Source organism: Crocodylus porosus, unplaced genomic scaffold (assembly GCF_001723895.1).
Source record: "Crocodylus porosus isolate Cpor-Errol unplaced genomic scaffold, CroPor_comp1, whole genome shotgun sequence".
NCBI lineage: Eukaryota > Metazoa > Chordata > Crocodylia > Crocodylidae > Crocodylus > Crocodylus porosus.
In genome coordinates, this window is record NW_017728931.1 from 139,633,290 (window position 1) to 139,659,335 (window position 26,046).

A 26,046-nucleotide genomic window follows, 5' to 3' on the forward strand; every position below is an offset into this window, starting at 1 on the left:
CAGCAAAGGCAGGGAGGATGGGACAGCGAAGGAAGCCCCTCCTGCCCCCCAGTAACACCCCACTCCTTTCCTGGGGGAGGATGGAAAAAATTGCAAGGGTAACAGAAGCTCACTTGTTTAGGACCTGGCCCGTTAGGTTGAGCAGCTGCTTTCCCTGCTCCCCTTCCAGGCCTTGCTGGAAAACCTCAGGAGCTGCTGAAGGGACTTGCAGGATGTGCAATCTGTCCCTTCTCCTCTCTCTGGTCTAAGGCCTGTGGGGTACACAGTATTGGCAGTGCCTAAAGCTGAGCAGATGCCCCTGGCCAAGCGGCTCTCTGAATCAACAGCTCCTGCAGGATGGGAATGTCGCTGGTGGGGACGCTGCCACGCAGGGGTCCCTGCCTTCATGGATGGATCTGAGACTTTGAAAGGGGGCAGGGGGTGAATAAAGAATCACATATGACACAACACATATGTTTCACCAGTTAAAAATAAACTAGAAGCTTTACTAATACTCCAGGGGCCTCGGGCTGCGTTATTCCGTTTGAGTCTGATGCAAAAACAAATATAACTTCACTGGAATGAGCTCAAACCAGTTGCAGGGCTTTGAAAATAGGAGCTACATTACCAGGAGGAGCTCACAGACAGCTGAATTGCAGATCAAAGGTTAGCTCAATTAATGGAACATCCAGACCCTTAAAAAGGAGACGAGGTTTTTAACAGATGTGGAATGAAAAGTTTAGAAATAATCAAGTAGATTTTAATGAGGCATGAAGTCAGCTGACTCCTTCACTGCTGCCTGAATAGAAATGCTGCTGCCACTGCCAGGCAGTTGTTTTTAAATTTTGGCTGGATCAGGAATCAAAGGCAGGGTGCAATTGCACCACGGGATCTGCCCCTGCCTGTCTTGCCCATCTTGCTCACTGGAGGAGCCTGGGCCAGTGAACTGGGACTGGGAGTGCAAGTCAGACTGGCTAGGGTAAGCCTTACTGAGCATAGGCCTGTGGCTCTATATAGTTTCCAGGCTGCCCGACAGCCTAATATCACGTAACCCATGGGCCCTCATCAGAGCTTGAACTTGTCTACATGCGCATTTACACCAGCTTAAATTTACTGCCCAGTAAGTTATTGCACAGTAAGCAGGAATACGCCAGCATCTACATGTGTAGGTGTTAAAGTACATTAATTGTGTGTGTGGACTGACTCGAGACTAAAGTTAGTCCCAAGTCAGTCCACACACACAGTGTTACTGCACAGTATGGTGTCTACATGTGCATTACTGCTCAGTAACTAATTGGGCATAAACTTGATACCTGCATAATGCAGGTATCAAATTTACACTCAAGTCAGCATAAATCTCCATATTTATTGTGCAGTACAGGCATGCGTATGTAAACGTGTGCCTGTACTTCACACTAATTTCAGTTACTGCACTGTAAATGCACATGTGTAGATGTGCCCTCAGTGCAGCACTCGAGCTCAAGGAGCAGCGTCACTGCCTAACAGCAGGAGTAGGCTGTTACACTTCAGTGGATAGTGCCTGAGAGTCGCCTTCAGTTGTGGCCTGAAGTAGCCAATCATGGAAGGGGCTGCTGGCCACAGTACATCCCACGTAGTCAAACTGCCTCACTTGCATACATGATTTTAGCATACAAATGCAGTGCCATGCATCAAAACCCAGTGATTTATTACTATCTGGCATTCCATCTATTGATCTGTCTATAGTATTTATCTGGGGTGTCTGTCTGTTGTCAGCCTGTCAAGATAGGATGAATGCCGTATGCAATATAACACTTAATAAACAACTGGCTTATTTCCATTTATCCGCGCCGTGGGCTTGGCATTAGACTTAGACTAAACATTAGCCGCACCAGAACAACCGCCGCTGATTTCCCCCATTCAACCCTCAACTTTCCCCCCCCAACAGCAAACCTGAAGTTTGACTTGTTCCCTTTGAGTTGCTTTTTTCTCCTGGTGCAGCTCAGCATGCAAAGTGTCCTCCTCTCTGTACAGAGCGATTTGAAGGTTAACACAGCGACCTTCATCTAAGACCTTCCTAAGAGGGATAATGATCTCGCACTCTAATCAACAATGCAGACTCCTTTTGATACCAAAATAGCAACTGTTAAGTAAAGCCGCTTTTTTCTCCCCCTTTTCTTTCTCCTGTTGCCTGTTTCCTAAATCCGCCAGCAGAAGCTGGGAAAACAAACGGGGGAATAATACGATCATGAAATGGTCGCGAGATAGTCTTCAATTAGACTGTTGATCGAGCTCCAATTCAATTAGGTAGGTGCCGATGTTAAGTTAGTTATGGGGTCCTGGGGAGGAAAGGTGACGACTCTGTTAATATGATCACTCACTGGAGTGGCTTCTAAGTGGTGCTGGATATGGATACACACACAGGCTGAGATAATGGCATTGCTCTGTTGGCAGGCTGTTGTTCTAGTTACCATTCATGGCAGGACCGCTATAAGCTAGCTGTCCTTTTGCTCTCCAACAAGAGGGCCCAGAGGTAATTATTATACCCAGCTGCTATTCAAAACACATATTTCCTGTTCCCTCTGCAAGGTCTGGATGGTAGAGTTTGGTTTTCTTTTCTGTTTTTTAAGTGTTAAGTTACTGCTATTTCCGTCTCCAGCTCACTGGGAATTATCATCACCCAGGACGGCTACTTCAGCTGGAATTTATAAAGAACCAACTGTAACTTTTTGGCTCCAACTCAAATCCAACCCAAAGCTCAAGCTATTTTTAAAGGTGTTTTGTACCTCATGAACACCTTCTAGCTGAGGATGTCCAGCTACTTTGCTGGCATTAAGGAGGGATATCTTATGACGCCCTGTGGAGAGTGCGTACTGTTGATCCCAGCTTTACTGATAGGAAAACTAAGTCACAGAGGGTAGAAATTTTATGAAGTGTGTAGCTTGATGCATGCATAGTGTCCTGTCCATGCTTGGGGGACCAGGAGATGTCCAGAAGGGCTTTGCAGCCATTCTCTAGTTCCCTGAGTGCAGCGTGGAGGAAAGGACCAAGAAGATGGAGTCAAGCCATGGCTTAAATGATGAGTATTCAACCTTCATCTTCCAAAGCAGGCAGAGGCATCCTCGTGCTCAGTGAGGACTACTGGCTAAGAGGATACAAAATGCATCTAAGGAGTTGGTTGCTGCCACACCTGAAGAAACACGTTTTGAGGTACTGGAGCAAGCAAGCCAAGTTGTGTGTCAGCTAGCTGAGATGAACTGTAGGGTTCACGTTCCTGGCTGGACACTGTTTCCACCATTCAGGCCCATGCCCAGCTGTCATTTCCCAATAGACGTACCCCTGTGCTTGACTATGGTGGTGCTGGTGGCATGACTGGCTTGTGCCTCCTGAGAAACTTGATGCACATGACCCAGGGAAGAGGCGGGACATTTTTCATCTGGTCTCAGCCCAGTTTTTGCTGCTGAAATGAGCACGTTTCTGTTGAATCCACATGGCCGGCAGATCTCTCAGTGTGTCCGGAAGAACCCACCTTCCCCTAAGTCTGGCAAAGACAGCACTCTGCTGAGAGTCTCCTGGCACCATCTTTAAACAAGTCAAGAGCCAAGTCATCACACATGGTTGCATTGTTGATATATGGGTATTATGGGCAGAGACTCAGTAGCGGCCTCTCCGTGGCTTCTGCCTTCATATATCCTCACCTCGACACCACTTTTTCCTTCCCAGGAAATACCCATCCTCCTACCCCATGTCCCAGCTGCAAATCACACAGCAGACCTTACCACGCTATACGTGTTGTGTTCTCTGGGACTGTGTAAAATAAAGTCCTCGAACGGGGTGCAGGCAGAGGATGTTTCTGAATGCAGCTTTCCACTGTTGACTAACATGTAACACGAGGCGGGGCATCCCACTGGTGTGACAACTGTTCTGTGCCCAGCTTTAGCTACTGTGAAAACCTCTCCTAAGGGCTGAACCCCTGGAAGCAAAAGCACAACCAGCTATGGCTTGACCTAAAAGGGCCTTCTGTTCATGTCAGAGCCCCATATCCTGTATGGGCAGTCATGGAGGGGGACACAATGCATGCAGGAAGGATCTGCAGGTTGCAGCTCATCCTTCACTTCACCGGGAGCTCGGTTAAATAGGGGCTGGCTGAGCACAGACTGTGGCCCCTATGGCCCGTTACGGTAATGCACAAGGATGCGATACAGCGCCATGTTCTGGAGCCATGCCAGCAAATCACTAACTATAATGAATGTCTTCCCAATTTCTAGCTGGGAACACTGAGACCCCTATGTATGGAGGACCAGAAAAAAAGGCCCAACCCAGTAAAGCCGATGATCAATTTGGAAAGGTGGAGCTGGTAGGACGCGCCTGTGGTTCACGTATCAGACCCAAATGTGAATGATCTGGGTGATGTCCCATTTTATTCGCTTTGGCTTCAATCCAGAATGACTCTGCAGCCATCAGCTTGCATCAGAGGTCCCTGGGCCAGCTTCCCAGCCAGTATAGATTGGTATAGCTCCACTGAAGGCAGTAGAGCAGCTCTGGTTTGCACCAGCGGAGAGCCTGGCTTTGCATGAGCATGTTCCTGTGCATCTTTGGGTTGGAGGTGGGAAGGGCCTCTGAATATGTCAACGAGGCAGCATGGGCGGGTGCTGGTGTGTGCAAGCCAGGAGAGCGCAAGTGAGGAGAGACATCACCATGTGGGCTGTGCATGAGTATTTCTTGGTCATCATCAGATAAATGCTGAATGATAGATGGAGATTTTATAGGTTGAATATTCCCTCCCTGCACTGGGTGTTTAACATCTGGATAAAAGGAGCTATAAATCTCTCCAGCCAGACTGCTCCTCTGCCCTGCCTTTCTGTCCTTTCTCACCACCCCCCCTTTTTTTTTTATTGAGATCTTACTTGAAAATACAGCAGAGGAAACGATGATGAATCATAACATCTGTGGAACAGCCCAGATAAGGCACAATTTGCATTTTCATGTGATAATTCGCTGCTCTCGACGTTTTCAAATTACCTTTAGCACCACATTAATTCTGTCGCGGCAAACTCCAGCTCGGGGAGAGAGGAACCAGGAGAACAGAGATTCAAGTGGAGGTTTATTTAACTTCCCTGGGTCTTGAAAGGCACCTAGTGTGCTACAGCCTGGGCTATGGCAATGCGTTTTGCTCAGTGGAGACCTTTCCACCCAGCCTGTAGTCATTTTTCCTTAAGGTCATTGCTAAGCCACTTACAGAGCAGGTCCCCGGGGTCTATAAAATCCCTCTGCGCTGTGATGAATGACCTGCTCAAGGGCACTGGGACAGAGTGGTGATATTGGAGGCATGGGTTCACCATACTGTATAATGGGTATAATGGGCAATATGCATGGCAAGGGAGACCGGTCAGGCTGGAGGGAAACCTATTTCAGTGTCCCTTGCTATAATAATTGGCATAGCTGCTCGTTAGAACAGTGGTTGGAGGCCTAGGACCTGATCTGGGGCACAAAGAGGTTGGATCCAGCTCACAAAGGTCTGATCCAGGACAGCTGGGGGATTGCAGCTGTGCTGTGCCACTGGCTACCTCTGCAGCATGTCCCTCCACAGCCCTCCCTGTACCCGCACGTACCTGCACCTCTGATTTTGGTCTCTTTGTGTCTCTAGGGGACAGGGAACAGAAGTGGGGGTAAGAGCATGATGCTCTGGGGTGAAACACAGGCAGGGTTAAAAGCGGCAGCCCACAGTGGCACAAGGTTGCTAACCCCTGTATTAAAGTGTTATGTAAAATAACCCGCAGATTTTAGCACTGCAGAAGGGGATCAGATGAATAGGCTTAAAGTGTGGAGTCCACCCTGTGCAGCACAAAACTTCACCCCTTTCCCAGGCTGCACCATGTAACAGTGACTGGAGAATAGACCTGAGTAAGGCAGAGTTTAGCATAGTGCCTGGGCAACATAGTACCACTAAGACTGATATGGCCACTCCTGAATTGGACTGGCTCAGGGATGGGTGAAGCTGATGCCTTCTGAGCTGGGTTTCTTGCCACAGCATTCAGTAAAGCTGACTTATCACTGAATCTGGCTGCAAGAATGGTGCATCTCCATACAAGCATATCACAGAGTCATAGACAATGAGAGCCGGAAGGGAGCTCAGGAGGTCACATCTAGTTCAACCCCCTGCTCCAAGCAGGACCAGCCCCAACTACATCATCCCAGCCAGGGCTTTGTCTAGTCAGGTCTTGAAAACCTCCAAGGATGGAGATCCCACCACCTTTCTGGGTAACCGGGTTCCAGTGCTTTACTACCCTCCTAGTGGGAATTTTTTTCCCCTAATATCCAACCCAAACTTCCCTTGCTGCAACTTGAGCCCATTGCTCCTTGTCCTGTCATCTGACCCCACTGAGAACAGCCCAGCTCCATCCTCTTTGCAACCCCCCTGCAGGGAGCTGATGGCTGCTATACCTATCTCAGTCTTCTCTTCTGCAGACTAAATAAGCCCATTTCCCCCAGTCTTTCCTCACCAGTCATGTCCCCCAGCTCCCTAACCATTTCCATTGCCCTCCCCTGGACTCTCTCCAATTTGTGTGCATCCTTTGTGGGGGCCAGAACTGGACACAGGACTCCAGAAGTGGCCTCCAGTGCAAAATACGGGGGAATAATCACTTCCCTCGATCTGCTGGCCACGCTTTTACCAATGCAGCCCAATATGCAATTTGCCTTCTTGGCACCAAGGGCACACTGCTGGCTCTCATTCAGCTTATTGTCCACTGTGACCCCCAGGTGGGTATCAAGACGTCCCTCCTATGTCTTATTCTAGGACTTAGCATGTGCATGTTCTAGGCAGGTTCCTGAGGTCAAATGGGCCTGCTATGATTTAGTCTGACCTTCCTCCTCTACAACCCAGGCCCAGTGTTGACCCCCCCAAGGTGCAGTAATTTATGGCGTGGCAGTGGGTATTGACTACAAGGAGATCATCACCAGATGCTTTAGGCCCTCAGTAACCCTTCTGACCCACAGTCATGTTTCCCCTGTATAACACATTGATCATATGGCCTCACAAACTTATACAAGCTGGCCACTCTTCTATATTGGAAGAGGTTGTAACCTTCTGGGGCTATTGATTGAAATGCTTGAACTCGTTCCCCTTGGAGTCAATGCCAAAGCTCCCTGTTGACTGCTGTAGTTCAAATTTAGGCTCTACTGTGCACGTCTGCTAATATACAGTGTCCCTAAGCAGCAATCCCAAGCAATAATGAGCACCCCTTCAGCTGTGCAGAGATCCTTAGCTCCCATTGGTGTGGCCAATGTGTATAGTTGAACTCAAATGTGAAGCTCTTCCACCCAAGCCAGTTTTTGGCCCCCCTTTCTGAGCTTTCAAAGAACAAAGCTTGTTTCATCACACTTCCCCTCTGGGGTGTGGGAGGATCCATGTCATGATTAGTTGGGAGGGGGAATGGTTCTGCCAAGCTCCTAAAAATGTCCAGGATTTCAGACATTTCCCTGCCTTGCACCAGGTTGAATCAGAGACTTTTCAAAGTTTTTCACATACAAAACAAAGAGAGAAAGAAGTTCCAGAAGAGCCAATGGCACTCAGCTGAAAAACCTAGATTTAGGGCTCTGCTCCAACAAATATTTAATCATTTATACAAAATAGGAATGGCGACCATGGGAGTAGCCAGTTGCTTAGTGGTCACCTCAATTTGGCCTACATGGCCACATTCTCATGAACGTGTCTATGTTTCTCAGGGTGTAGGGGTGAATATTTTTGTCATTTGAGACCTAGCAGCAAGGTGGAGGCCAGTCTAGTAGCTCTGCTGCTAGGCTGGAAGTCAGGGATGCTATTCTCGGCTTCTCTGTCCTGCAGCGTGAAGTCGGCGATAACTCTGTGCCTCTGCTCTGCCATCTGCCCGATGTATGTGACCGTGCTCACCCATGTCTGCAAAATGCTTTGAAGTCTGCATGTACAGCCGGGAGACCACTGCAGCATCCTGCCTCTCTCTCCTTCCTACTTTTCTAACAATTAGGAAAAGGACAAATAGAAAAATGCATCTCGGTGTGTGTGAAAAACTACTGAGATGGTTGCTGGGCTACTAATGACTGGGAAAGCCAGATTAAGCAAGCCCAGATGGAGGCACAGGTGCAGCAGGTTAGCAAATGGGAACCTGAGACACAAGAAACAGGATGAAAGCAGGAGGGAAGGCTGGGAAGCAGCGTTTCAGCACTGGTGGATGAGCCTGTTGTTGCTGTGAGATCAGGTCTAACTCGACTTGGAGGCGCTAGCCAGTGCATCAGCACCCACGAACATTTGCAAAACCCTGCCCTGTTCTGCCCAGCCCTCCTGCATGACGGGATCAGAGCAAAGTTTCCATGATGCCTCTGTCTTGGCTGCAGCACTCCCTACATGGGCTTTGTGCCTGTGACATCTAGGTCTGGCACAGACATTGCATAAACCAGTTTGACACAAATCAGTTAAGTATGATACTGCATTCAACCCAGTTTACCTTAAACCAGTTTCAGCCTGGTTTATGTGCACCAGACTTGTTCTGTTACAGGCTTAAACCAGTTTGGGATCACGTAAGCCAGTTTATGCGCAACTTCTGTCCTTCGTCAGGGCGTGACCGCTCCAAACGCCAAGCTAGCACTAACACCCATCAACATTTTTTGCGGCTTCCAGCATAAGGTGTAACGAGGCCCTCTGACGCATCCATTCATTGACTAGAAAGATGGGTTGGAGCTCGCATTGGCTAACCAGGGTAGGGGGTGAGAGGCAATGAGGGAGAGGACAAACCATAAAGCAGAGATTTGCACATGAACCCCATGAGATTCACTCACATTTTGCATTGCACAGAAGGTGTGTTGGGCCGTAATGGTTTATCTGCACTGAACTTATGTTCTGCTAGGGGTTTAAACCCGTTTTGGATCACTTCAACCAGCATATGTGTAATGTCTGTCCCTAGCCCTAGAGAGGAAGTACAGCCCAATGGTTAGGGTCCTTGCCACCTGATGCTTAGCACAGTCTTGGTTCAGATCCGTGGTCTCCCGTGAACCTCCTGCATGACCTTGGCTGAGTGATGTAGGCCATATTTATAATGCCCATTGCTGGGCTTGTCAGGGGAGATAGTGCAGACCTAGAATTACTGGGCTTTCTTCTATCACCTATGGGCTTGGGTGTGCTTGGAGTGAGTGGAGGTACTTATTTCCTCATCGGTGTCCCTGGGCATGGCGGGGGGGTGGGGTACAGACATGGCCATAATGCCCTGTGCCTGAGCTTCCCCTCTGTCCAGTGGGAATTATAGTAGCATCCGACGACACAAGGCTGACCTGGGGCTAGGTAAGTGAGAGGCTGTGAGCTGGGGCAGGGGCTTGCAAGTGCCTAAGGTGGGTAGGTAGGCAGAGTACTTATCATGGGAAAGACCAGAGAAAGGCCCTGAAAATGATGCTGCGTGAGAAAAGCTGGGGGCAGACTAGGGAAGGAAAGGTGCTACAGAGGAAAGGGGAACAGGGAGCAGTGCTCCCCTCTCTTGCTTCGCTGTTAACCCGTGGAACTGCCTGCCAGAAGATATCCATGAGGCAACCACTGAGGGTTCAGGGAAGAATTAAGCCATGTACATACAGACCAGTACCGGGAGGAAGTGGAGAGCAGCCACTACTGCTTTACATCGGACAAGACCAACAAAGCGCAGGACCCTTCACGCTTTGGGGTGGACGTCCACTTCTGCATGGGGGCAGGGAGAAACGTTGCCTCTTGGCAAGCTCTTCTACCCCGCATCATCTCGCAAAGCCTCTTGACCTGACAGCTCTCTGGACCGCTGGTCTGACCCAGCATCTGTCTTCCCGAACTGCTCCTACAAGTGGTTGCTTCTGTGGGAGAGCGAGGGGAGGGAGCACGTTCGCAAACAGATTTCTTCGAAAGAAATCCGGCAGAATTAGCAGAAGGGTAGAAAGAAGTTACCATAGCGACCACCACCTCCACTGCCACCGACTGCAGTATGTGAAAAACACAGGAAAGAATGGGAAAAAAAAAATAAAGGACTTGTCTACACAAGCAAATGGACCAGCGCAGCTACCGGAGAACGGGGCATGCTCGGCCATAGCCATTCTTGAATGGCTTCCCAAGTGCTCCTGTATGGACTCTCCTCTGAAACAGAAATCATTTTATTCCAGAAAAATGTGTGTGCTTTGGGCATGCCCTAATTATTCTGAAATAAAGGGACTTTTATTCCAGAATAGAGGATCCACATGGGGAGCTGGTTGAGAACAGTGATTGCGATTTGACAATGCAATTACCCCTTGTAGACAAGCATCTAAAAGATCAGCAGACATGATACACAGGACTGTAGCCTCTGCTACTGACCGACCCTGTGATCTTGGGCAATTCACTTGACTTCCTTTCTGCTGCTAATAACTTGCAGATAATGATACTCCCCCAGTGCACAGAGGTGTGTTGGGAAGCTCCTTGGAAATAATGTTTCTAAAATGATCAGAAACCTGGATCCATGCAAAGTATTCACAGGATAGTGTGCATATAGACCTCCCCCCGCCCCCCAATGAGCTTTCTATTTTTTTTTCAGCATGAATTCAGCATGCAGGAGAGGAAAATTATAACCTATACCTTTTAGAAACCTCTCAAAATGACCAAAAATAACTCTTCTGTAATGCTCTTGGCATGCTTCTGCTCTGCAAGCACTAGTACTGTGAGCACTATGGCGATCGGCTTCATTAGTAATAATCACAATACAAGCCAGATAACTTGGCAAGCGCCAGGGCTCGAACTTAGAAATCTGAGTAGTGACTCCACCCTCCTCCTTCTTTAGTGGGGTAAATCTCCCCTGTCCAGTCCCATTGCTGGTACCCGCTTTGGACCCAAATGGTTCAGCACACTTTAGGGTAGAGCAGGATGCTTTGCTCCAAAAGGGAAACTGCTCTTGGGGTCAGGTGCTTCTTTGCCGCAACCTTGTTTATTGACAGCAAATGTCCACCCGCCGGCTCCGCTGAATCAGACAGCAGAAGATAGTTTCTTTGCACCCAGCTCCAGCCCCCTTTCTAGCCAGCACTTAGCCCAAAGGTTGCCTTTGCAGTTTTCCTGGGGCCATAGGTCTACTTCTTGTTTCTTGGGTTTCTGCATGCGCACTCTCTCAGCCTCTCTGGGGTTTTGCCTATGTCTCTCACAGCTCCACCAGGCCCTAATATTTCCAAATAAATAACCCCCCGGTGCCCCAGGGCACCCCCTTTGGCCACACAATTCATCTTTTCCTCCTGCCTCTGTTTCAGGAGGCAGTTGCTAAAGTTTTGGCTACCTGGTGCCATAAAAAAGTTAATTGTTTGTTATAACTACCTTAAATTGCAGTTGCACAAGCCAGCTGCCAGCAGCTTATACCAAAGCCTTAACATTACCCTGGGAGATATTAGACCTTCACCCTGTCTCTGCTGCAAGACTGAATATTGCTAGGGCTGAATCTCAGCTCGGGGTGATAGGCGGGCTCCTGGGGGAAGAACGGTTGGGCCCCAGGAGGTCTGAACTCGAGAGATGGCTCTGCCATGATATCTTTGTGTGATGCTGGGCAAGTCACTTAGACTTAAAATGGGGACAGAGCCAGAGGCACCAGAAAACGACCTGATTCTTTTTCTGAGAGCCCCACTCTCCAAAAACTAGGCCCTTTCCAGACCTGTGTAGCCGAGCAACTAACTTTTAAGGAATTAAAAATCACCTCTTTCTTTTACAGGCCTTGGCCATCATCTCTGTCTCTCTGCTCCTCATCTCTTTCTATCCCTCCCTGTGTCTACCTTGTCTTTATAGACTGTAAATTCTTCTGAGTGGGACCTGTCTCTTACTCTGGGCCATTTCAGCATCCGGCACAACCGAGTCCTAATCCCAGTTGGAAACGTCTGGTCAGGGAACCCCCGAACTCGCAGCTCATGGGGAACATAAAACCATAGAAAATGAGGGTAGGAAGGGACCTCAGGAGGTCACATCTAGTCCAGGCCCTGGCTCAAACCACCACCATCCCCAACTTGATCGTCCCAGGCAAGGCTTCATCTAGCTGGGCCTCAAAACCTGCAAGGATGGAGACTTCACCACCGCGCAGGGTAACCTATTCCAGTGCTTTACTGTCCTGAAAGTTTTCTTAATATCTAACGCCCCTTGCTGCAGCTTGAGCCCGTTGCTCCTTGTCCTGTCATCTGCCCCCACTGAGGACAGTCCAGCTCCGTCCTCTTTGCAGCCCCTCTGCAGGGAGTTGAAGGCTGCTATTCAATCCCCCCTCGGTCTTCTCTTATTGTTGTCTGTATGACCCTCCGATGTTGCTCACAGGCACAGGAAGGGTGTCTGCAGCGCATTCCTGCTGCCCGCGGGCCAAGGGATGTTGAAGCTCCCTTGCTGTAAGCTCCCGTCTAGTAGCATGGCTGAGCCCAGCTGCCAGCACCACCTCCGCAGAAGAGACCTACTGGCCTGGACCGACCAGGCATCACTCATCAGGTCTGAAGATAAACTCTTGCCCTCTTGCATGGCAGCCTCAAGCAAGCATGTAGTTTGTGTCCCTTGACTGAACATTATCCAAGGGGAGTTCAATCAAAAGAAATCCCAGGGGTTAATAAGTCTATAGAAATACCTGCGGGGCCAAACTAAATCATCTTCTGTTCATTGTTTGAATGTCATTGTTTTACTGCCACATAAACACATATATTGAAGGGGTGGGGGGGAATTACCAGCCATAAGTAATACATAAAGGTTTGTATAAGAATGAATTATGCAAATATGATCTCTCTTTTCTTGTGAGCGTAATAATAAAAATGTAAAATAAATCTTAATAACATGTCTCAAACTTAAAATGCTAGGGGGTAAAATGAAAAAGCAGGGGAAAAGTGGGGGGGGAGGTCAGCTCCGTTGTTTATTATTGAATTCAGTGCTAAATCCAACATGCCTAATGTTCTTGGAGAAATTGAAACATCTAATGTCAAATAAGATCTCCATGGTCTAATTCTTCATTCAGAGCCCTGGGGGATAATGTATCCAACGTGACAATCCAATAAGCTTTCACATCTTCATCCATTTGTTATCGGGAAAGCCCCCACACCTCTGCTTAAAAATAAAAAATACCTTTTAAAAATCATTATTTCTCCCATTCTAATAAATTTCACTGAAGTGATGGCTGTAATTTTAAAAAAGGGGAGAGAGGAAAAAAAAATAGCTGGTGGATTTTCTCTAGCTGTAATTTACAGCCTACTGTGCATATCTATCTATCTATCTATCTATCTATCTATCTATCGTTTTAAGCCTTTCTCTAGTGCATGCTGTACAATTTCATTTTTGCTTAACCAAATTTGCCTTGCAAGTCACCAGCTTTCCTTAAACCTTTGGAGTTTAGTGATGGGGACTAATAGCGAGTGACAAATGTCATTGGAGAGGGCAGCATCCTCTGATAAGGATAATTGAACTTCAGGCTCCTATACAGATTTTGGAAAGGCTTCCTCTTGTCTGTGCATGGTGTTGTGTGACTGGCCAAGTGCATTGTGGGCATAATCTCATCCCCAGCTATCACGCAATACTTGAGGCAGGAGGCCAGACTAGAACAGACTATTGATCTGATCCAATATTGCTGAAAATAGACTAATACTGTGCCACTTGCTTGATTCACTGTAGCAGGAGGAAAGATAACAAAATAGATCATCCGCTAATATTATCTGGCCTTAGAGGATGCGAGCTGGACCAACCATGGGTCTGATTAAGTGTGATGGGAGGCAAGATGCTGGTATAAAAGGGCCGATGATCAGATTTGATCTGCTATGGCAGGGATCTAGGAACCGATTTGAAATCAATGAGTGGCGTAGATGACACAAAGGAGGATAACCAGTCTTGGGGGGCTTTCTCAGTAGAAAGATCATTTCTGTTAATGCTGGCATGGCATCAGACTCAGTGCGAGCTACCTGCTCCGGGAGGTATGAGGAGTTGGAGCAAAGCTGCAAAATATTCTAGACGTGGGCTTCCCAGGGGCTGGGAGCTTTGGCTTGCCAGGGAGGTCAGCAGAACATCTCTCTTTGCACCATGAGTCTGTATATGTTTCCACACTGATGTATACGGTCTCTGCCTGTTAAAAAGCAGACCTCGGGATCCTAATGCCGGCTTCTGCTCCAGCTAAATGGAGAACATATGAAATGGGAGGAAAGCCTCTCTTGTGCTCTCGACTGAGTTTTAAAGCTAAGAATACACAGGGTTCGCAAGATTGCCCCATGTTAGCATGGTACTAGTTGCCTTTGGCCAACATGCAGATCATTCTTGCCCCTGGCACATTACCAAGGTGTTACTTGCTCTTTTCAGAGGTGCTTTCCTGCCCATCGCAGTAGTAATCCTGACACGGACTTGAGTGCTGGGCTTAGATCAGGAGGAAAAGAGTTTGTACAACAATGAACTAGTTCAAAGCTTTTGTTTTGCAAACCTGCAAAGCTCAGGGGAACTGGGGACTTCTTGAAAACATTAAAGCATAGTTCGTTTTTACTGGGAAGCTTGCTAAATATGAGATGTTGGCTGCACGACTAATGCCAGCTGCATGACTGAATGCCTTAACATACACCAGCCATGTACCTATGTAACCACCACGTGTGGGTCCCGTACTGTCTTCCAGCTCTACAAAGCCATGTAATAACCAATGTTTTTAACATTTTCTAATAAAGATTGAAATGAACTTGGATTTGTTTTAGAGTGAGTCTGGCCCAGAAGTGCCAAAGAAGACTTTTTAAGTGGACCTAAGGTTCACCTTGGAACAAGACAAAGAAGAAATTATAGAGGCCAATGAGGGTCAAAACCTGAATGAGTCTAAAGCCTAGTCTTCAGCAAGTCTGGAAGAGATCTGGGCTGTCTTTGAAGTAGGCCTGAATTTTGGAGGAACTGTGAGTCAGAGCTTCAGAGATCCAAAGCCAAGGTCGGAGGCAGAGTTTCAATCAGGGCTGGGACCTAGTTTCCTTCGAGTGCCATGTACTGCATGGCTTTGCATGCATGTGTGTGGGAGTATGCTTTGAGAATCATAGACTTATAGAAAAGTAGGGCTGGAAGGGACTTCAGGAGGACAGCTCATTGGACCCCTTGCTGAAGACGAGTACGTTCCTATCTGAGCCATCCCATGCATGCACTTGTCTAACCTAGTCCTAAAATTTTAGACAGCCCTGTTGCACAATGACAAGGCACGGAGCCCGCGGACACCAATATCTCTCTAATCCAATCTCTTTAATAGTTACGTGTAGAAGGGATAAAGGAGCTACTGTTGTAGGGTCTGGTTGTACTCTGTGGTAGATGTATGAGTTGCAAGGACCCTGTGCAAGCAGATTCATCCGACACCTGAGCTCATACACCATGATCCAGAGGATCGACAATTGCCTACCATATTAATTTATGGGAATCCTAAAAAACTGACAAGAAGCCATCAAAATATTTCATTTTGATAAGGTTGAAGCACTTCATTGCAACTCACCCATGTCTTGTCACACTGTACCACCCCATTTCCTGGCCCATATAAGAAAGGCAGGTTAGCAATCTCTTTGGTCATTCTTCCTTTCCCCAGCATCCCCTATGGCATCCTACACAGGGGCTTCTCTGATGGAAAAGCTGAGAGACAGTGGTAAAGGCAGAGAAAGATATGGATCCTCTATCTACACCAAGGCCAATCCACATGCAAGGCCAAGCCAAATGAAGTTGTTGAGATCTAGGATCTTGGCCCCTTCCAATGAGTTTTAATGTGGGATTTGTTCTGAATTCAGTCCTCCAGGGGCTGAAGGGGAAGTGTTCATAGAGCAAGCATATGGTATAAAAATGTCTCACAAAGACTACAATGACCAAGCTATATGTCATCCGTCTGACTAAACAGGACAGGGGGACTTTTAATTGTTTCACAGAATCATAGACAATGAGGGCTGGAAGGGACCTCAGGAGGTCACGTTTAGCCCAACCCCCTGCTCAAAGATGGACCATCCCCAACTACATCGTCCCAGTCAAGACTTTGTCCAGCCAGGTTTTGAAAACTTCCAAGGATGGAGTTTCTACTTGTCCTCTCTCCTCCTGTGTCCACATGTTGGCATATCTATTAAGCTCACCTAACTAGCGAGATTTCTTGTGTGGAGACTGTGGTATTTGCTCACGCAGCACCTAGCGCATGAGAGCCCCATCTTGGTTGGTGCCCATGAGAACTATAATGATCAATACGATATTTGCATACCACATGGACCCTTTGTCCAAAAATCAGCCCTCCAAACGTAGGAGGTGTGTTTCAAGTGAGGAACCTGATTTTTCTTTGCTGGAATAGTAGCAGAGGGCAATCGAGCAAGCAGACCCCTTGGCTCGCGGCTGCTGCCTCTTAGGGCAGCACGGGTGCAGTCCAGTGCTAAACCCCCGTAGCTTCTGGGGAGGCAGTAGCTTTTGGCTGAACAGTCACTGAGATGGCCAAGGATGGGTGAGCTGCTGCATGCGGTCTATAGTATCTTATTGTAGCTGGAGGTGTGGAAACAGCACTTTATTTTTTACAATAAATTATACGAAGAACTATTTACAGAAGTAATGGTCTTGCTATTGCCCTTGCTAGGGCCTTTGGCTGAGCCTTGCTGAAGTCCTGCCACACCAGGCAGTTCCTTCTGCCTCATCCAGACTATCTCCTGGGATGTCACACTTCCTGGGCACTCACGTTTCCAGGAGGACTTACTTTATGTCACACAGTGAGCTATGACTCCGGGGGAAAAAAACCTAATTTTCTGCATTCTGCCCTCCAAAAACAAGGTGGGTATTTTATTGGTGGGTGTGTCATATGTGACAAAATACAGTGTGCATAGTACAACGGCAGTTTGATGTCTGTTGGGAGTCCTACGTTGCACTAACTATGAACTGTAGCTCATGGGGACCTTCTTGGTGGCTCCTAAACTGACTTGGTTTCCTGAACTACATGTGCGGGCAGGAATTTGGAGGAGAAGGCAATCTTCCCTTCATACTGAAATCCATAGAATGAAAAAAAATAAAATGAAATAAGTGGAAAGAAAATCACTGAAACAGGAAACAATTTGCAGTCTATGGAAACATTTCACATCCAACTCATCTTCACACCTCACATTAATATATATGCATAGACTTCCACCGTGTGAGCCCAATTTAGCAAAACCAGGAGCAAAATCCTGTGGAAAGACTCGAACAAGTAGCAGAGCCATAATTTGCCTCTGAATTGGAAGCAAATAGTTATTATTTGCTCAGGAAGACCTTTCTTATTTTTTTTGCTTAACATCTCATTAATGCTAATGTAACCCAGCTCGATAAAAATGGGAAGATAGGGCAATGGCGGTTTAGCAAATTTATTTTGTGAGAGTAATATCTTTGGTTTGTGTAAATGATATTCTTTCCGAGAGGATGACTGCGCAAAATGAACGGCTCGGGGCTCCATTAAGCAAAGCTGAAAGGATCCGGGGAGAGGTATCGGTGGGGATGCAGGTAGGTTTCAGCTTTGGGTTTTTTGCTCAGCTGTGGGAGGGATGGGGGCAGGTCAGTGTCCAGTAGAAGTGGTGATGGGGTGGAAGAGTGACTAGCCCAGTGAGATCAAGCTGATGTTTAATTGTAGGGGATGAAGGGATGGGGCCTTCAGGCAAGAAACACAAGTCTGTTCCTTTCTGTTGTGTTATTCCTCCATCTTCGCGTCCATCTGTACCCCATTGTACTGTGGGCACAGAACACCTCGATTTCTTCTGTGGTCTCCTTGAATGTAGTCCTGATAGCGTGAGGCCTTGTGTCTTGACTCTTTACCTCCCCCAAAGTGGAACCCCATGATTCTCTCATGCTTAGATTGGGTCCGGGGTGACAGGACCCTTGGGTTTGCTGGTCTTACCCAACGGCTCTGGTTTCAGGTACCTGCAGGTCTTCCCTTCAGGAGCTTGTGCTTGGTGGGTGACAATGGTCCAAAACAGCCATCTCAAGGCCAAAGTTTATTGAAGCATGGGAACAAAGCCTAGCGTGGTAAGACAACGGTAGGCCTGCCCACATGCTTGTCTTACCGAAAACCCTTGGTGGGCCTATCCTAAACTTGACCCCTGTCTACTGAGGATCTCAGGCTCTTTCCCTTAACTCTCTCTCCTTGTGTGGTTGAGGAGCTGTATTTAAATCCAGCCAAAAGTTCTTTATTCCCTCAGCTCACACGCTTCACCATGCTGCCTCAAACTGTTTGCTGTGTCTTATGAGGTCTTGAGTCCGTGCATCAAATAAAACAACTTAGTTTTGTCTCTGTAAAGAAAACATATATCAGGAAAATGTCTACTTTCCAGATGCATTTCTTGGCATTGCTTTTCTGAAGTAACTTCATAAATGCAGGCATTAAAGATCATAGTGAGCTGGTTGGGTTACATTCATCATAAATTATTAGTCTGCTCCAACTCTGTTGAACTTTGACATCTTAGCTGATATGGGAAATGTGAACACTTTAGGAAATGCACTGTCTTTGTTTTTTGCCTGTACGGGATTTAGCACAATGAGATCCTGGCCTTTGCTTACAGTTCTTAGATGAATAAGAATATTATATTGCCAAATGCAGGTGTCCAAAAATCGTAAGTTGGGCCCATGTAAACAGAGAGTTTTAAATAATGAGAGCTTAAGACAAGTAATATAAGGCTCTGCTGAATCATCAGGATAAGCTCTGGTCACATTTTAAAGTTTTTCTCTACAGTAAAACCTGGATTTTTTTCCACCCCAAAATGCAAACCAGGTTCTTTGTACATGCCATGCTTTTTCCCTTGCATGCACTGCAACTGCATGCCTATTTGCACAAACAGGATTTCCCAATACTTTCCAGGTATGGGGTGGGGATCCCCAGGCCAGGGCGTGGGGAGGTGGCAGCATAGACTGTCCCACTCTCCTGCAGCACTGGCCAGACACCAAGCTTAATCCATGCGAAAGCCTAGCATGTGCAAACACTGATGCAATACTCCAAAATAAACAAGTTTAAATGTTAGAAGCCTATTTAATTTAATGAAGATTAAAACCCATGGTGTGTACAGGCTCCCTAGGAGTCTAATATAATTACATGGCTCCTGGACCTAGGACTTTGAAAAAATACCAAGTGCCTTGAGACTCTAAAACCCTCCAGTGCTAGGAATAAGGCCTAATACTGGTAATAGAGCTGCTTGCAAGTTTTCCAATGGGACAGCTCTGGAAACACTGATTTGACTGCATTTTTAGCAGTTTATATTTATATTATCCTGGGTATGGCCATAAACTGTATCTGACTGGAGGGCCTGGTGGCGACGAGGTGAGGTGCTCATGGCGAGGTAGCTCCTATAAAATACCACAGTGTTGCAGCCTCCAGAGTACAGGTTGCTTCAAAACCCTAAGCCCTCACTGCCTTGTGGGTATTGCTTAGTTGGAGAAAGGCTGAGGGATATCATCCTGACAGAAATGCAGCCTCACTGAGGCATTAGGCAGCCAGCAGCAGCTCTCAGATCAACAAATTAAGGCTTTCACCATTGACTCCACTACTAGATGGCATGGCTGGTACAATATTCACCATTTCAAGGTGGTAGATGGTCTTTGTTTCTGTGCCAAGATTATGGTACCCTTCTTAGCCACTGGTATGGTGTACATTGCCCTCTATGGAGGCTGAAGCAACAAAGAGCAGTACCATCCTGGCCTTTATGTCCACATACCTAACATAGTAGCATGGTCTGGCTCATGGTGGTTATTGTATCCCAATAATACTGGTTTTGTCATGCTTCGGCCCTCGTGGCAGCCTGTGTTTGTACCAAAGTGAGATGCTGTTGATCAGCATTATATTATACCCCAAGCACCTATTGGCCACCGTGGGGTGCCACTCACAGGGGACTCCTGATGCTCAAGGACCCGGCACCCACACACCTGTTATACATTAGATCATTTCACCGGCGAGGCTGCAGTCTGAACACGCCAGATATATCTTCTCCCAGGATAATTTCCCTGTAATTATCTGTCACAATAGTCTGGTCCTAGCACACAAAGCTCTCTCTACTGTTGGATTCATTTTTTCCGCCCGCTTGGGCTGGGAATAAAAATGCTGTGCTCGAGCCCCCTTCACATGGCCTTAGCAGCTCATGCTGAGTGGGATCTGAGGCTGTTTTGCTGAATTTAGCCAAACTTTGAGTATAAGCAAGTGTACTTAGGAGGCCACACCAGGGATTTTGGAGGTGCTGGATATTACGGTGATGTGGGGGCAGTGAGCATACAGGTCAGTAGGCAGAAAGATCCAAGTCATGCTTCTGGTATTGATCTACAGAGCCCCTGACGCCTGCCTGAGGCTCCTTCTCCAGGGACCTTACAGAGCTGCCCCAATTGTCCTGAGTGAAGTCAGAGTCCAGCCACGGGGTTGATGGTGGAGCAGTGAAACAGCAGGCCCTATGGCACCATGTAAAAGAGGGGAGGAAGGGCCCACCCCTTGCCATGGCCTTATCTATACCTAAGGATCCAGACCTCATGAAAACTCATCAGCCCGCTGGGAAGTAACAGCCTGAGACCAATGGAGAACACGGCAAAGACATCCCATTTTGCTCAGGTTAGAGGCTCTGGTTACACTTGGCATAGGGTGACAGCTGAGTGCCCCAGCGGGGCTTATTTTAATCTGCAAACAGTGTTTACATGATGCACTACTTTGATAAATGTACTCCTGGGAGTTGGATGGGGAAACCAAATCGCTCTAGGGCAGCCACCAGACCTTAGGGAGACACTCAAGCTAGTGAAATCCAAGTAGAGATGTGGGTGGCCAGGACTGCAGCATCACAGCATCATATGCGGTGGACTTGGATGAGCTTCTCCCTTTCATCATTATTGCTCTTTTGCAGTCAGTGGAGTTGCTCTTGGTTTACCCCAGTACATGAGAATCGTACTCTTCATCATCGGCGATCCCTCAATTCAAGGATGATCTCTACCACAGCACACTGATGGGTCTCGAGGTGACTTAAGAGTCTAATTCTTGAGCCACAGACCCATCCACAGAAGTTGCAGGTCTTTCCTCAGGGATGGTAGGCTGTAGGTTGGGATCCCTCTCCTTTTCCTTCCTCTGCTGCCCTTTCTCTGCTTCAAGGGCATGACACTTGACCTCCAAACGGGCTGCCACTTGGTAGAGGTTGCGGCACCACTGGAATCAGTTAGTAGCCAGCTCCTCCCAACTCTTAACATTGGCAACTATTTTCTTGAGATTTGCCTCCAGTATGTCCTTGTCGCATTTCCTCTAGCCACCTCAAAATCCCAGGCTATAACTAAGCTGGGAGTCAAAAGCCAGGCATCCACACACCACATCCAGTCCAGCCAAGTTGGTGCTTGAGGCTCACCGACTCAATGCTGGTAACATTGGCTTCAGCCAGGATGCTGGCGTTTGTGCAGCGATCTTCCCATTTGACGTGGAGGATTTTCCGGAGGCATTGTTGGTGATACCTCTCCAGGCTCTTGCGATGATGACAGTAGGCCATCCACATTTCACATCCACAGAGGGATGCTCTTAATATCCTAAATTCATGACACTGAAGGCACCAGCAGGTAACTTCTTCATTTTCCTAATAGGTATGGGCATGTCTCAAGTGGCATCTCAAATTCAGCCCAACTGAGCCCCAGCCAAAACCCCCGTCACCACTCAGCCCCCAAAGCTGCTGTCACTGCTCCCTCCTTATGATGCAGAAGTGTCACACGAGAGCCCTTCTCCCGCTCTTCCTTCCCTGTCTCTTCTTCATCCTCATTAGCTCCTGTTGCATCGTCCTTCTCCTCGCTGTGTGTTGAATCCAGCCCCTCTTTACGGGCCAACAAGTTGCTGTTCTCTTTAACAAAAGAAGAAATGAAAGGTAACAATTATCTCTTCCAATCAGTGTACAGGTAAATGGTCTTTCATAATAATAGTATTTAGTGCTCTTCATCTTCAAAAAGCTTTACAGGCATTAACAAATTAATCCGTACAGCACCTTGGGATGCAGAGAAGGGAGAACTGGAGCAACTTCTTGCCGATCTAGGACTTCCCGCCTGCCAGCAATATTCAATGTAGGACCGCAGAGACACCAGGGAGGGGAGAACTCAGGACACTTCTGCCAATATAGCAGCCCCTGCTCCTGGAGCTAAAGGATAATTCCCATTAGCTATTGGGGTTTTTTAATACTGAATTTTCTACATGGGTTTTCAGAGATATCCATTTTTTGTAATGAAATCAAACAAACAGGACTCCCTTTGTCTGACAGCTGAATATGCAAGCACTTCCTTCCACACAGACCAACCCCTCTCTAGCCTATGGTTCTTTACGGCCGCCCATCACCTTCTCCATAAGATCAGTAGCTGGAGCAAAACCCCTAGTGGTTTTCACAGAGCCTTTAGCACATCTCCCAGGTCGAGACAAAACCTTGGCTCAGGACCAGGTTTGCGTTTTCGGTTGTTGCTCATTCCCTCTTTGCATTTGTACATCATGAAATGAAGAGGCTGCTACAGCACTGACTGAGCTCCCTTTGACTGGACCATCATTGGTTTGCTCTCTGTGTTCAGACTCCAGGCTTAAGGCAAGCTAGGTCTAAAAGGCAGAGACCAAAGTCCAGATGCTGCCTAAGACTGGTATCTTGAGGCAGATGCTTGAGCCATAGGTCCTCTGTCTAATGCCTTGCCTTGACAACTGGCACCTGCAGGCCAACTGCTGGGCCTAGCACTAGCTCAACAAACTCACCTTTAGTTTGAACACATCTACACCCGCAGCTCCAGCCATTAGCTAGCGTTTGACTTTTCAGGGCAGGCCATAGTGAGAGCAGATAGACAGGGATTGCACAGGATCTAAAACATCATTGCTCTTTTGACACCATTGTTGTCTTCGTGAGTCCCCCCCCGAGCTGAGGATGACAGTACCATGGTGCAGGATGGGTGCATCGAGTGCAGCGGATGCATGGAGGGTTAATCCAAAGCCTAGTTTCGCAGGCAGAAAACTGATCTATCAACAGCTGAAACTATTCCCCTGAGCGGGCCATCAGCACAGGCCCTGACCGACGTGGTGGACTTTTCTGTGGTCGGTGTGACAACCTTAGCCCCAGTGTGTGATCTGGAGAAGTTACCCAAACCTTGAGCTCTTTGCCAGTGCAGCCCAATGCTGGCCGTAAGGTTGGGAGCCGTCTGTCTAGAACAAAACTGGACTGGCCCTGAAACATCCTTGTTGAATGCCAGTTGTCCCTAGGAGGAGGTTGGCTAGGACACCGTCAGCCTTTGCCATATGCATAGTATCACAGACTTGTCTCAAGACCAGCAGAAACTTCCTTGGACAAGCCTTTCCTTAAGGCTCCAAAGCTCACTCTGTTACAGGCTTGGGTCAAATTGATTAAAGCTACCTAAGAGGCCATGATTTTGCTCTCAGTCCTTCTCCTGGATTTGACAAGCAGTGAAAATCATGCCAACCTCTCTCCAGTTTGCCTAGAGCCAGCATTGTGATTCTGGTTGCTTTGTTTCTACAACATGCAAGAGAGGATCGTTCCAGCCAGGGGAAGCAGAGAGATCTCCTGTGATTATTACAAGGGTATTTCTCCCCTTTGCCTTTACAGATCTTGATGAAAATAGCATTTTTTAGTCCTGTGGGGCAACTCTGAGTTCCAAATTCAAGAGAAAAGTTGGCACAGTTGCTCATTCAGAAATTTGCAACCAACTTTGTGACTTTTTTCAAGGAAATTCAGACTCAACCATTCAGACCAGCTGCCTTTCATGGGTGCCACCATGGCATCAGTCTCACGGATGGCTGGCAGCCTGTCAAAGGCAACCATGGGCTTCTCATGTGGGATGCAATCCAACACATGTCCACTGACAGCTGCACCAACACTGAGCAGATACTGCGAGTGTTGGCCCAGCATTGCCTTATGCTTTCTCAATCTGTGATCAACACATTTCTGTCTCTGTTCTTGACCGGAGACATCACACCCTATGTCAGTCCATAAACCACCTTGAACCATACGTAGAACAAGTGCATATGGTGCTTGTCAAACCTATCCCTGCAATGCTCCTGCCTGGGCACTCCACCACGGACCTTTCCTCTAGCATAACCTGATTTAGACTTAATGGAAAACCTTGAAGCCAGCTATACATGAGCCAGCCATATGTAAGCCAGCATGTCGGCAGCTTAATCCGGGTGAGCTGACATTGTTTATTGATTGATCTGCTTCTGTTTTGTTCCAGGTCTAAAATGCAGTCATCACCCCCACTCTCCCCTACGAATGGGAAGCATGGGTGACCTACTGTCGTCATCTCAAGAACCTGGAGAGGTACCACCAACGAGGCCTCCAGAAAATCCTCCACATCAAATGGGAAGATTGGTGCACAAACACCAGCATCCTGGCTGAAGCCAATGAGTTGGTGATCCTCAAGCACGAACTTTGCTGGACACGCTATGTGGATGCCTGACTCTCAACCCCAAAACACATGCTCTACTCAGTTTAGTCACTGCCTGAGATCTTGCGGTGGCCAGAGCACATGCTACAAGGACACCCTGAAGGCAAACCTCAAGAAAACAGATGCCGACATCAAGACCTGGGAGGAGTTGGCTGCCAACTGACTCCAATGATGCTGTAATGTCAACCAAGCGGCAGCCTGTTTTGAGGTAAAGTGTCTTGCCTTCAAAGCAGAGAAAGAAAAAGGAGAGCATTCCCTGTTTACAGCCTACTCTCCCCCACATAGAGACCTCCAAATTCTGTAGACAAATCAGTGGTTGAAGGATAGGACTATTAAGTCACCTCAAGACCCATCAACGAACTATGGCGGAGATGATCCTCCACTCCAGGGACTGCAATGACACTTGTGTTGAAGCACAATCTCAATGGCTGCATCATTGTCATCATGCAGCAAATTTCCACACCTTCCCTTGGCATAAAAAGGGTGACTCTGGTGGGACTTGAACCCACAACCTTTGAATAGATTCCTTTTGTCATTAATTTAGAAGTCCAACATGCTATCCATTGCACCACAGAGCCCACTTCTAGTACACTGCTCTTATGCTTTCCTATTGCCCAGGTGAGTGGTTCTCAACCTTTTTAGATTCAGGTCTCCTCTCTGCAATGGTTTGGAAAGTGGCAACTACACACTTGGGACCCACTGTTGTGCTGCCTCATCTGTCCTCTGTGGTTCCCAAGCAGGGTCCTGCCACCGCTGCTGCTGGGTACAATTGCCCCACATCCCCCATCACATCCTGCCCAGGAGAGCTGTGGCATGAGCATGTACTCCTGCCTGTTAGGGTTAACTTAAAGCAAGGTCTGCCGCGACTTTGTCGTGTGCCGTGCGATGGGTGTCAAGATGCCTTTTGAAGACCGTCAGGGTGGAGGACTGTACCACCTCTAGAGATATTTCTTGCCCGAATCATGCTGGGGTCTATCCAAGGAATGGCACTACACATGGCATCGCACCGGTTGCCCTCACGTATGATGATGTACTTGGTACGGTAACATTGGCATGATGTTATCTGCTTCCAAGAGGCCTCTTCCTGGTTCCCTTGTCAGAATGAGGCGTTAACGATCACCAGTTGTCACCTGGCCTGCAACCAAAAATGAGTTTGTTCTCACTTGTATCCGCCCTGACGCTCAGTGCATTTACAGTGCCCAGCTCAAGAGAAGTCAGTTTTGAGAGCAGGACTAAAAAAGGGCGTCCAGGTCACCGCAGATGATTTTTGTTTCTTCTGATGAGCTTATTTTAAGTGCTATGAAGTGCTTACAGGGGTGTAGGTTGTAGCCATGTTGGTCTAAGGACATAGGCAGATAAGCTTCTTCGGGTAAATCTGATATCTTTTGTTAGACCCACTCAAATTTAGTAGGTCTAATAAAAGATATCAGATTTACCCGAAGAAGCTTATCTGCCCATGAAGTGCTTGCAGTGTCATGGGCTTAGAAGGGAACCCTGGGGACATCTAATCTGATGCCCAACATGGATACAGGTTTTTTTAATCCTAAACCATCCTAGAAAGATGTCTATTTAGCCTCTTCTTAATCATGAAGGGCAGAAATTTCACACCTTTTCTAGGCAGAGTATGGTTCTGGTAGGACTCAACTCACAACCTTTAGTCCCCCCTGAGTGGCAACCAACTTTTTATTTAAGCACGATCCGTCTAGATGGATGTAATGGCTCCTCCATTTTTAGCTCTG

General features: G+C 47.5%; 1 non-coding gene across 1 annotated transcript; it reads right to left on the reverse strand.

Moving 5' to 3' along the window:
* Positions 1-24,791: 24,791 nt before the first annotated feature.
* TRNAR-UCU lies at positions 24,792-24,885 on the reverse strand. The gene is made up of 2 exons: positions 24,849-24,885; positions 24,792-24,827 (listed from the first exon to the last, which is right to left on the reverse strand). It is a non-coding gene; the product is annotated as a tRNA-Arg (tRNA).
* Between the last annotated feature and the right edge of the window lie 1,161 nt (positions 24,886-26,046).